Below are 12,994 nucleotides of genomic sequence, written 5' to 3'. Positions count from 1 at the left end.
TAGTGGTGTCTCTGGAGGGAAAAAATACACGGTAAATATTGCAGCCAGAGCCTATGGCAATCTGTTGGCGACCGAGGCCTCCACACGCCGGCAAATTTTCGGCTCTCGGACTGTGTGTATTCCACTGGAGACAGGCCTGCGGGACTCTGTAATATATTGAGCCGGGAGCCAGAAAATTCTGGCGGCGACCGAGGCCTCCGCGGCCGGGGAAATAATCCTCGGTAATTTTACATGTTAAATTAACATGTGTATTAACACAGGCTGGGAGAAGCAAGCCTGCGGGTCGCTGCAATATATTGAGCGGGGAGCCAGAAAATTCTGGCGGCGACCGAGGCCTCCGCGGCCGGGGAAATAATCCTCGGTAATTTTACATGTTAAATTAACATGTGTATTAACACAGGCTTGGAGAAGCAAGCCTGCGGGACTCTGCAATACATTGAGCGGGGAGCCAGAAAATTCTGGCGGCGACCGCGGCCTCTGCGGCCAGGGAAATAATCCTCGGTAATTTTACATGTTAAATAACCATGTGTATTAACACAGGCTGGGAGAAGCAAGCATGCGGGACTCTGCAATATATTGAGCAGGGAGCCAGAAAATTCTGGCTGCGACCGAGGCCTCTGCGGCCGAGGAAATGGTCATTGGTAATTTTACATGTTAAATTAACATGTGTTTTAACACAGGCTGGGAGATGCAGGCATTCTGGACTTAGAAAAATTTCGAGCAGGGGCCCGAGAAATTCTCCCGGCGACCGAGGCCTCTGCGGCCGGGAGAACTCTCGAAAACCACCTCGTTCGTGGTTGTTTGCCGTGCGGGGCGAATCGGGAAATCTAGCAAATAGCTGAAGACATTCTCCCGGCGATGGAGGCCTCGGCGGCCGGGAAAAACGCCCGCGCTCGGGCGTTGCGCGCCCCCTTGGCAAGGCCCATTTTGGGTTATATAGGGGGTAGTGGTGTCCCGAGGGGAAAAAATTAACATGTTAAATACTGCTCCCAGGCAATTGTAAAATGTCTCGGCGACGGAAGGCACCACTACCCGGCATATTTACGCCCCTCGGACTCCGTGCGCCAGCCTGTAATAGCGAATCGGGACTTAGAAAAAAAATTCGAGCAGGGAGCCAGAACATTTTCCCGGCGATCGAGGCCTCCGCGGCCGAGGAATTTGTCATTGGTGATTTTGCATGTTAAATTAACATGTGTATTAACACAGGCTTGGAGAAGCAAGCCTGCGGGACTCTGCAATACATTGAGCGGGCAGCCAGAAAATTCTGGCGGCGACCGTGGCCTCCGCGGCCGGGGAAATAATCCTCTGTAATTTTACATGTTAAATTAACATGTGTATTAACACAGGCTTGGAGAAGCAAGCCTGCGGGACTCTGCAATACATTGAGCGGGGAGCCAGAAATTTCTGGCGGCGACCGAGGCCTCTGCGGCCGGGATAATAATCCTTGGTAATTTTACATGTTAAATTAACATGTGTATTAACACAGGCTGGGAGAACTAGGCATTCTGGACTTTGAAAAATTTCGAGCAGGGGCCGGAGAAATTCTCCCGGCGACCGAGGCCTCCGCGGCCGGGAGAACTCTCGGCGCTCGGGCTCCGCGTCTACCCATGGGGAGCGGGCAGCCAGAAAATTCTGGCGGCGACCGAGGCCTCCGCGGCCGAGGAAAAGGTCATTGGTAATATTACATGTTAAATTAACATGTGTATTAACACATGCTGGGAGAAGCAGGCATTCTGGACTTTGAAAAATTTCGAGCAGGGGCCGGAGAAATTCTCCCGGCGACCGAGGCCTCCGCGGCCGGGAGAACTCTCGGCGCTCGGGCTCCGCGTCTACCCTTGGGGAGCGGGCAGCCAGAAAATTCTGGCGGCGACCGAGGCCTCCGCGGCCGAGGAAATGGTCCTTGGTGATTTTACATGTTAAATTAACATGTGTATTAACACAGGCTGGGAGAAGCAGGCATTCTGGACTTTGGAAAATTTCGAGCAGGGGCCGGAGAAAATCTCCCGGCGACCGAGGCCTCTGCGGCCGGGAGAACTCTCGGCGCTCGGGCTCCGGGTGTACCCGCGGCAAGGCCCATTTTGTGTTATATAGGGGGTAGTGGTGTCCCGAGGGGGAAAAAATTAACATGTTAAATACTGCTTCCAGGCAATAGGAAAATGTCTCGGCGACGGAACACACCACTACCCGGCGAATTCCCGCCCCTCGGACTCCGTGCGCCAGCTAGTAAGAGCGAATCGGGACTTGGAAAAAATTTTATCGGGGAGCCAGAAAATTCTCCCGGCGATCAAGGCAATCACCGCCGGGAGAATTTTTTCTAGCTAACCGATTGAAATTTTCAAAGTACCAATTGCCTCGAAAACAACCACGAACGTAAAACAACCACGAACGGAAAACAACCACGAACGACAACAACCACGAACGACAACAACCACGAACGACAACAACCACGAACGGAAAACAACCCCGAACGACAACAACCACGAACGCACAACAACCACGAATGAAAACAACCACGAACAGTAAACAACCACGAACGAAAACAACCACGAACGAAAACCACCTCGTTCGTGGTTGTTCGCCTTGTGGGGCGAATCGGGACATCATGCAAATAGCTGGAGACATTCTCCCGGCGATCGAGGCCTCGGCGCCCGGGAAAAATGCCCGCGCTCGGGCGTTGTGGGCACCCATTGCATGGCCCATTTTGGGTTATATAGGGGGTAGTGGTGTCCCGAGGGGGAAAAAATTAACATGTTAAATACTGCTCCCAGGCAATTGTAAAATGTCTCGGCGACGGAAGGCACCACTACCCGGCATATTTCCGCCCCTCGGACTCCGTGCGCCAGCCTGTAATAGCGAATCGGGACTTAGAAAAAATTCGAGCAGAGAGCCAGAAAATTCTCCCGGCGATGGAGGCCTCCGCGGCCGAGGAAATTGTCATTGGTGATTTTGCATGTTAAATTAACATGTGTATTAACACAGGCTTGGAGAAGCAAGCCTGCGGGACTCTGCAATACATTGAGCGGGGAGCCAGAAAATTCTGGCGGCGACCGAGGCCTCCGCGGCCGGGAGAACTCTCGGCGCTCGGGCTCCGCGTCTACACATGGGGAGCGGGCAGCCAGAAAATTCTGGCGGCGACCGAGGCCTCCGCGGCCGAGGAAATGGTCCTTGGTGATTTTACATGTTAAATTAACATGTGTATTAACACAGGCTGGGAGAAGCAAGCCTGCGGGTCGCTGCAATATATTGAGCGGGGAGCCAGAAATTTCTGGCGGCGATCGAGGCCTCCGCGGCCGGGGAAATAATCCTCGGTAATTTTACATGTTAAATTAACATGTGTATTAACACAGGCTTGGAGAAGCAAGCCTGCGGGTCTCTGCAATACATTGAGCGGGGAGCCAGAAATTTCTGGCGGCGACCGAGGCCTCTGCGGCCGGGATAATAATCCTTGGTAATTTTACATGTTAAATTAACATGTGTATTAACACAGGCTGGGAGAACTAGGCATTCTGGACTTTGAAAAATTTCGAGCAGGGGCCAGAGAAATTCTCCCGGCGACAGAGGCCTCCGCGGCCGGGAGAAATCTCGGCGCTCGGGCAGCGCGTCTACCCATGGGGAGCGGGCAGCCAGAAAATTCTGGCGGCGACCGAGGCCTCCGCGGACGAGGAAAAGGTCATTGGTAATATTACATGTTAAATTAACATGTGTATTAACACATGCTGGGAGAAGCAGGCATTCTGGACTTTGAAAAATTTCGAGCAGGGGCCGGAGAAATTCTCCCGGCGACCGAGGCCTCCGCGGCCGGGAGAACTCTCGGCGCTCGGGCTCCGCGTCTACCAATGGGGAGCGGGCAGCCAGAAAATTCTGGCGGCGACCGAGGCCTCCGCGGCCGAGGAAATGGTCCTTGTTGATTTTACATGTTAAATTAACATGTGTATTAACACAGGCTGGGAGAAGCAAGCCTGCGGGACTCTGCAATACATTGAGCGGGGAGCCAGAAAATTCTGGCGGCGACCGAGGCCTCCGCGGCCGAGGAAATGGTCCTCAATGATTTTACATGTTAAATTAACATGTGTATTAACACAGGCTGGGAGAAGCAAGCCTGCGGGACTCTGCAATACATTGAGCGGGGAGCCAGAAAATTCTGGCGGCGACCGAGGCCTCCGCGGCCGGGGAAATAATCCTCGGTAATTTTACATGTTAAATTAACATGTGTATTAACACAGGCTGGGAGAAGCAGGCATTCTGGACTTTGAAAAATTTCGAGCAGGGGCCGGAGAAATTCTCCCGGCGACCGAGGCCTCCGCGGCCGGGAGAACTTCGGCGCTCGGGCTCCGCGTGTACACGCCGCAAGGCCCATTTTGGGTTATATAGGGGGTAGTGGTGTCTCTGGAGGGAAAAAATACACGGTAAATATTGCAGCCAGAGCCTATGGCAATCTGTTGGCGACCGAGGCCTCCACACCCCGGCAAATTTTCGGCTCTCGGACTGTGTGTATTCCACTGGAGACAGGCCTGCGGGACTCTGTAATATATTGAGCCGGGAGCCAGAAAATTCTGGCGGCGACCGAAGCCTCCGCGGCCGGGGAAATAATCCTCGGTAATTTTACATGTTAAATTAACATGTGTATTAACACAGGCTGGGAGAAGCAAGCCTGCGGGTCGCTGCAATATATTGAGCGGGGAGCCAGAAAATTCTGGCGGCGACCGAGGCCTCCGCGGCCGGGGAAATAATCCTCGGTAATTTTACATGTTAAATTAACATGTGTATTAACACAGGCTTGGAGAAGCAAGCCTGCGGGACTCTGCAATACATTGAGCGGGGAGCCAGAAAATTCTGGCGGCGACCGCGGCCTCTGCGGCCAGGGAAATAATCCTCGGTAATTTTACATGTTAAATAACCATGTGTATTAACACAGGCTGGGAGAAGCAAGCATGCGGGACTCTGCAATATATTGAGCAGGGAGCCAGAAAATTCTGGCTGCGACCGAGGCCTCTGCGGCCGAGGAAATGGTCATTGGTAATTTTACATGTTAAATTAACATGTGTTTTAACACAGGCTGGGAGATGCAGGCATTCTGGACTTAGAAAAATTTCGAGCAGGGGCCCGAGAAATTCTCCCGGCGACCGAGGCCTCCGCGGCCGGGAGAACTCTCGAAAACCACCTCGTTCGTGGTTGTTTGCCGTGCGGGGCGAATCGGGAAATCTAGCAAATAGCTGAAGACATTCTCCCGGCGATGGAGGCCTCGGCGGCCGGGAAAAACGCCCGCGCTCGGGCGTTGCGCGCCCCCTTGGCAAGGCCCATTTTGGGTTATATAGGGGGTAGTGGTGTCCCGAGGGGAAAAAATTAACATGTTAAATACTGCTCCCAGGCAATTGTAAAATGTCTCGGCGACGGAAGGCACCACTACCCGGCATATTTACGCCCCTCGGACTCCGTGCGCCAGCCTGTAATAGCGAATCGGGACTTAGAAAAAAAATTCGAGCAGGGAGCCAGAACATTTTCCCGGCGATCGAGGCCTCCGCGGCCGAGGAATTTGTCATTGGTGATTTTGCATGTTAAATTAACATGTGTATTAACACAGGCTTGGAGAAGCAAGCCTGCGGGACTCTGCAATACATTGAGCGGGCAGCCAGAAAATTCTGGCGGCGACCGAGGCCTCCGCGGCCGGGGAAATAATCCTCTGTAATTTTACATGTTAAATTAACATGTGTATTAACACAGGCTTGGAGAAGCAAGCCTGCGGGACGCTGCAATACATTGAGCGGGGAGCCAGAAATTTCTGGCGGCGACCGAGGCCTCTGCGGCCGGGATAATAATCCTTGGTAATTTTACATGTTAAATTAACATGTGTATTAACACAGGCTGGGAGAACTAGGCATTCTAGACTTTGAAAAATTTCGAGCAGGGGCCGGAGAAATTCTCCCGGCGACCGAGGCCTCCGCGGCCGGGAGAACTCTCGGCGCTCGGGCTCCGCGTCTACCCATGGGGAGCGGGAAGCCAGAAAATTCTGGCGGCGACCGAGGCCTCCGCGGCCGAGGAAATGGTCCTTGGTGATTTTACATGTTAAATTAACATGTGTATTAACACAGGCTGGGAAAAGCAAGCCTGCGGGACTCTGCAATATATTGAGCGGGGAGCCAGAAAATTCTGGCGGCGACCGAGGCCTCCACGGCCGGGGAAATAATCCTCGGTAATTTAACATGTTAAATTAACATGTGTATTAACACAGGCTTGGAGAAGCATGCCTGCGGGACTCTGCAATACATTGAGCGGGGAGCCAGAAAATTCTGGCGGCGACCGAGGCCTCTGCGGCCGAGGAAATGGTCATTGGTAATTTTACATGTTAAATTAACATGTGTATTAACACAGGCTGGGAAAAGCAAGCCTGCGGGACTCTGCAATATATTGAGCGGGGAGCCAGAAAATTCTGGCGGCGACCGAGGCCTCCACGGCCGGGGAAATAATCCTCGGTAATTTAACATGTTAAATTAACATGTGTATTAACACAGGCTGGGAGAAGCAGGCATTCTGGACTTTGAAAAATTTCGAGCAGGGGCCGGAGAAATTCTCCCGGCGACCGAGGCCTCCGCGGCCGGGAGAACACTCGGCGCTCGGGCTCCGCGTGTACCCGCGGCAAGGCCCATGTTGGGTTATATAGGGGGTAGTGGTGTCCCGAGGGGGAAAAAATTAACATGTTAAATACAGCTTCCAGGCAATAGAAAAATGTCTCGGCGACGGAAGGCACCACTACCCGGCGAATTCCCGCCCCTCTGACTCCGTGCGCCAGCCTGTAATAGCGAATCGGGACTTAGAAAAAATTCGAGCAGGGAGCCAGACAATTCTGTCGGCGACCGAGGCCTCCGTGGCCGGGGAAATAATCCTCGGTAATTTTACATGTTAAATTAACATGTGTATTAACACAGGCTTGGAGAACCAAGCCTGCGGGACTCTGCAATACATTGAGCGGGGAGCCAGAAAATTCTGGCGGCGACCGAGGCCTCCGCGGCCGGGGAAATAATCCTCGGTAATTTTACATGTTAAATTAACATGTGTATTAACACAGGCTTGGAGAACCAAGCCTGCGGGACTCTGCAATACATTGAGAGGTGAGCCAGAAAATTCTGGCGGCGACCGAGGCCTCCGCGGCCGAGGAAATGGTCCTCGGTGATTTTACATGTTAAATTAACATGTGTATTAACACAGGCTGGGAGAAGCAAGCCTGCGGGACTCTGCAATATATTGAGCGGGGAGCCAGAAAATTCTGGCGGCGACCGAGGCCTCCACGGCCGGGGAAATAATCCTCGATAATTTAACATGTTAAATTAACATGTGTATTAACACAGGCTGGGAGAAGCAGGCATTCTGGACTTTGAAAAATTTCGAGCAGGGGCCGGAGAAATTCTCCCGGCGACCGAGGCCTCCGCGGCCGGGAGAACTTCGGCGCTCGGGCTCTGCGTGTACCCACCGCAAGGCCTATTTTGGGTTTTATAGGGGGTAGTGGTGTCTCTGGAGGGAAAAAATACACGGTAAATATTGCAGCCAGAGCCTATGGCAATCTGTTGGCGACCGAGGCCTCCACACCCCGGCAAATTTTCGGCTCTCGGACTGTGTGTATTCCACTGGAGACAGGCCTGCGGGACTCTGTAATATATTGAGCCGGGAGCCAGAAAATTCTGGCGGCGACCGAGGCCTCCGCGGCCGAGGAAAAGGTCATTGGTAAAATTACATGTTAAATTAACATGTGTATTAACACAGGCTGGGAGAAGCAGGCATTCTGGACTTAGAAAAATTTCGAGCAGGGGCCCGAGAAATTCTCCCGGCTACGAGGCCTCCGCGGCCGGGAGAACTCTCGGCGCTCGGGCTCCGCGTCTACACATGGGGAGCGGGCAGCCAGAAAATTCTGGCGGCGACCGAGGCCTCCGCGGCCGAGGAAATGGTCCTTGGTGATTTTACATGTTAAATTAACATGTGTATTAACACAGGCTGGGAGAAGCAAGCCTGCGGGTCGCTGCAATATATTGAGCGGGGAGCCAGAAATTTCTGGCGGCGACCGAGGCCTCCGCGGCCGGGGAAATAATCCTCGGTAATTTTACATGTTAAATTAACATGTGTATTAACACAGGCTTGGAGAAGCAAGCATGCGGGACTCTGCAATATATTGAGCAGGGAGCCAGAAAATTCTGGCTGCGACCGAGGCCTCTGCGGCCGAGGAAATGGTCATTGGTAATTTTACATGTTAAATTAACATGTGTTTTAACACAGGCTGGGAGATGCAGGCATTCTGGACTTAGAAAAATTTCGAGCAGGGGCCAGGGAAATTCTCCCTGCGACCGAGGCCTCCGCGGCCGGGAGAACTCTCGAAAACCACCTCGTTCGTGGTTGTTTGTCGTGCGGGGCGAATCGGGAAATCTAGCAAATAGCTGAAGACATTCTCCCGGCGATGGAGGTCTCGGCGGCCGGGAAAAACGCCCGCGCTCGGGCGTTGCGCGCCCCCTTGGCAAGGCCCATTTTGCGTTATATAGGGGGTAGTGGTGTCACGAGGGGAAAAAATTAACATGTTAAATACTGCTCCCAGGCAATTGTAAAATGTCTCGGCGACGGAAGGCACCACTACCCGGCATATTTACGCCCCTCGGACTCCGTGCGCCAGCCTGTAATAGCGAATCGGGACTTAGAAAAAAAATTCGAGCAGGGAGCCAGAACATTTTCCCGGCGATCGAGGCCTCCGCGGCCGAGGAATTTGTCATTGGTGATTTTGCATGTTAAATTAACATGTGTATTAACACAGGCTTGGAGAAGCAAGCCTGCGGGACTCTGCAATACATTGAGCGGGCAGCCAGAAAATTCTGGCGGCGACCGAGGCCTCCGCGGCCGGGGAAATAATCCTCTGTAATTTTACATGTTAAATTAACATGTGTATTAACACAGGCTTGGAGAAGCAAGCCTGCGGGACTCTGCAATACATTGAGCGGGGAGCCAGAAATTTCTGGCGGCGACCGAGGCCTCTGCGGCCGGGATAATAATCCTTGGTAATTTTACATGTTAAATTAACATGTGTATTAACACAGGCTGGGAGAACTAGGCATTCTGGACTTTGAAAAATTTCGAGCAGGGGCCGGAGAAATTCTCCCGGCGACCGAGGCCTCCGCGGCCGGGAGAACTCTCGGCGCTCGGGCTCCGCGTCTACCCATGGGGAGCGGGCAGCCAGAAAATTCTGGCGGCGACCGAGGCCTCCGCGGCCGAGGAAAAGGTCATTGGTAATATTACATGTTAAATTAACATGTGTATTAACACATGCTGGGAGAAGCAGGCATTCTGGACTTTGAAAAATTTCGAGCAGGGGCCGGAGAAATTCTCCCGGCGACCGAGGCCTCCGCGGCCGGGAGAACTCTCGGCGCTTGGGCAGCGCGTCTACCCATGGGGAGCGGGCAGCCAGAAAATTCTGGCGGTGACCGAGGCCTCCGCGGCCGAGGAAATGGTCCTTGGTGATTTTACATGTTAAATTAACATGTGTATTAACACAGGCTGGGAGAAGCAGGCATTCTGGACTTAGAAAAATTTCGAGCAGGGGCCGTTGAAATTCTCCCGGCGACCGAGGCCTCCGCGGCCGGGAGAACTCTCGGCGCTCGGGCTCCGCGTGTACACGCGTCAAGGCCCATTTTGGGTTATATAGGGTGTAGTGGTGTCTCTGGAGGGAAAAAATACACGGTAAATATTGCAGCCAGAGCCTATGGCAATCTGTTGGCGACCGAGGCCTCCACACCCCGGCAAATTTTCGGCTCTCGGACTGTGTGTATTCCACTGGAGACAGGCCTGCGGGACTGTGCAGTATATTGAGCGGGGAGCCAGGAAAATCTCCCGGCGACCGAGGCCTCCGCGGCCGAGGAAATGGTAATTGGTGGTTTTGCATGTAAAATTAACATGTGTATTAACACAAGCTGGGATGAGAGGAATTTGGCGGCGACCGAGGCCTCCTCACCCCGGCAAAATATCAGCTACCGGGCTCTGCATATTCCTACAGAAGCAGGCCTGCAGGACTCTGCAATATATTGAGCGGGAACCAGAAAATTCTGGCGGCGACCGAGGCCTCCGCGGCCGAGGAAAATTGTCATTGGTGGTTTGCATGTAAAATTAACATGTGTATTAACACAAGCTGTGACCAGAGGAATTTGGCGGCGACCGGGGCCTCCACACCCCGGCAAAATATCAGCTACCGGGCTCTGCTTATTCACATTCAAGCAGGCATTAGGGACTCTGAAAAGTTTCGGGCGGGGAGCCAGAAAATTCTCGCCGGCCACAGAGCCCTCCCTCCCGAGAGTCTGTGTAAATGCCTGTTATACAGGCCCCATGAATTCCAGCCTTATAGGTTATTTTAAGTCTCCGTTCGTGGTTGTTCGTAAACAACTGCGATTCGGGATTTTGACCTATTTCCTATGATCATGTTCCCGGAAGTTAGCCAGCCTCTTTCAGTCAAAATCTCATATTTTGGGTACCTTTGTGAACCCATCGATAGGCCCATTTTGGGTATATTAGGGGGACATGCAATCGGGAAAAATTGGAATTATTTGCAATATGGAAAGAATATGTACATAAATGAAAAGGGAGTCCCCCCGAGTTTTCTCGCCCTATATATATTGCAAAAATATCCAATTAATTATTGTGGAACCTGTAGCACCTTTCTATGAAGCAGAATTAACATTACAGAACGGTTTGAATGCTACCACCTCAGTTTCTCTACAATGCATTGGATTTCAAAGAGGTGAATTACTGTGGATGGTACTGTTGTATGGCTAACAAATCGTCTGGGAAACAATGCAGAATTAAATTAAGAAGGTTGTATGTTTTCTGTTACATGGTGGAGGTGCCCTCTAGTACACAGTAAAATGTTTTGTGGACTGCAGCTCCTTGAGGAATTAATTCAGTATGGGTCTTGTAGTGGTCTGAAAGTGGATGATGAAAAAGAATGTATAATGGTATTCAGAGCACCTCGCGGTGAAGCGGACATGCTACCTCAAAATGCTTGATTGATTCATGCCCAGTTCCCCCAAGAAGCGGTACATTGAAAAAATTGATTTACTTTGTGGATGATACTAGCAAATACTATCCGCTGGGGGAAGTAAGCAGAAATTTGGTGGTCGTATGTTTGTTACATGGTAGAGGTGCTTTCTAGTACACAATGAAATGCTTGGTGTACCGCTGCTCCTTGAAGAATTAATTCCATATGGGTCTAGCCGTGGTCTTAACTGTGAACACGAAGAACTATCTAAAGTGGCCTATCTGTCTGAACTGCAATACACAAGCTGCGAGCCAATGCTATACCTTTCTCAGGTAACGAGCTCTTGTGCGGCGATTCGATTGGATGCGAAATGGTGGGGAACGCGTGTCCGGTCGTCTTAACCAAGTAATGGTTCCCCTCTGTTAACAATGAAATGTTTGATGGATCGCAGCTCCCTGAGAGACAAGTTTCAAAGGGGTTAGTCGCGGTCTTCAATCCTGGCCAAGGTGCAGTCACCATCTATAAGAGATACCTGCTTTACTGAAGGGTAGCAAGAGTTCCCTTGCCCGCATGTTGCTCCGTGGGGGTATATCAGTATAAAGGTAGAAGAAGCCATGATCGGAGCTTCGGTGGATGAGATTGGCGGAGAAGACATGTTCTTGTCTATCTGGTAGATCAGGGGGGTGGCAGCTGATCCGGAGAAAGCAAGCGGACTCCCGATGTTCCGTCGACTCCCAATGTACACTTGAAACATGCACATTTGGGTGGCGAGGGGGCGTTGTGGCCATCCGAAAACATGTCTTCATCTCTCTTATTGGTGGACCGCTGCTCCTTGAAGAATTAATTCCATATGGGTCTAGTCTTGGTGATAACTGTGAACACTAAGAACTATCTAAAGTGGCCTATCTGTCTGAACTGCAATACACTAGCTGCGAGCCAATGCTATACCTTTCTTAGGTAACGAGCTCTTGTGCGGCAATTCGATTGGATGCGAAATGGTGGGGAACGCGTGTCCTATCGTCTTAACCAAGTAATGGTTCCCCTCTGTTAACAATGAAATGTTTGATGGATCGCAGCTCCCTGAGAGACAAGTTTCAAAGGGGTTAGTCGCGGTCTTCAATCCTGGCCAAGGTGCAGTCACCATCTATAAGAGATACCTGCTTTACTGAAGGGTAGCAAGAGTTCCCTTGCCCGCATGTTGCTCCGTGGGGGTATATCAGTATAAAGGTAGAAGAAGCCATGATCGGAGCTTCGGTGGATGAGATTGGTGGAGAAGACATGTTCTTGTCTATCTGGTAGATCAGGGGGGTGGCAGCTGATCCGGAGAAAGCAAGCGGACTCCCGATGTTCCGTCGACTCCCAATGTACACTTAAAACATGCACATTTGGGTGGCGAGGGGGCGTTGTGGCCATCCGAAAACATGTCTTCATCTCTCTTATTGGTGGACCGCTGCTCCTTGAAGAATTAAATCCATATGGGTCTAGTCTTGGTGATAACTGTGAACACTAAGAACTATCTAAAGTGGCCTATCTGTCTGAACTGCAATACACTAGCTGCGAGCCAATGCTATACCTTTCTCAGGTAACGAGCTCTTGTGCGGCAATTCGATTGGATGCGAAATGGTGGGGAACGCGTGTCCTATCGTCTTAACCAAGTAATGGTTCCCCTCTGTTAACAATGAAATGTTTGATGGATCGCAGCTCCCTGAGAGACAAGTTTCAAAGGGGTTAGTCGCGGTCTTCAGCCCTGGCCAAAGGTGTTTAGAAATGAATACTTTTCGGACCAGTGGGCAAATTAGTTCACAGCGAGCCCACGGGCCAACGGTCTGCTCCCGCAGTGGGCCGCGCCCGAATGTGGGCACCGATCATATAATTTGAAATCCACTCGCCAAGTACCATGCGAGTTTCTAAGAGCGCGATATATTCGCCAGTGAAAGCCTTGGAAGTTTGGCCTCGCCTACTCCCTAGGAAAATTAATTAGAGATGGAAGGAAAGACT

The sequence above is a fragment of the Bacillus rossius genome, unplaced genomic scaffold (genome assembly GCF_032445375.1).
Source record: "Bacillus rossius redtenbacheri isolate Brsri unplaced genomic scaffold, Brsri_v3 Brsri_v3_scf544, whole genome shotgun sequence".
Classification (NCBI taxonomy): domain Eukaryota; kingdom Metazoa; phylum Arthropoda; class Insecta; order Phasmatodea; family Bacillidae; genus Bacillus; species Bacillus rossius.
Note: the sequence above shows the minus strand (reverse complement) of the source record.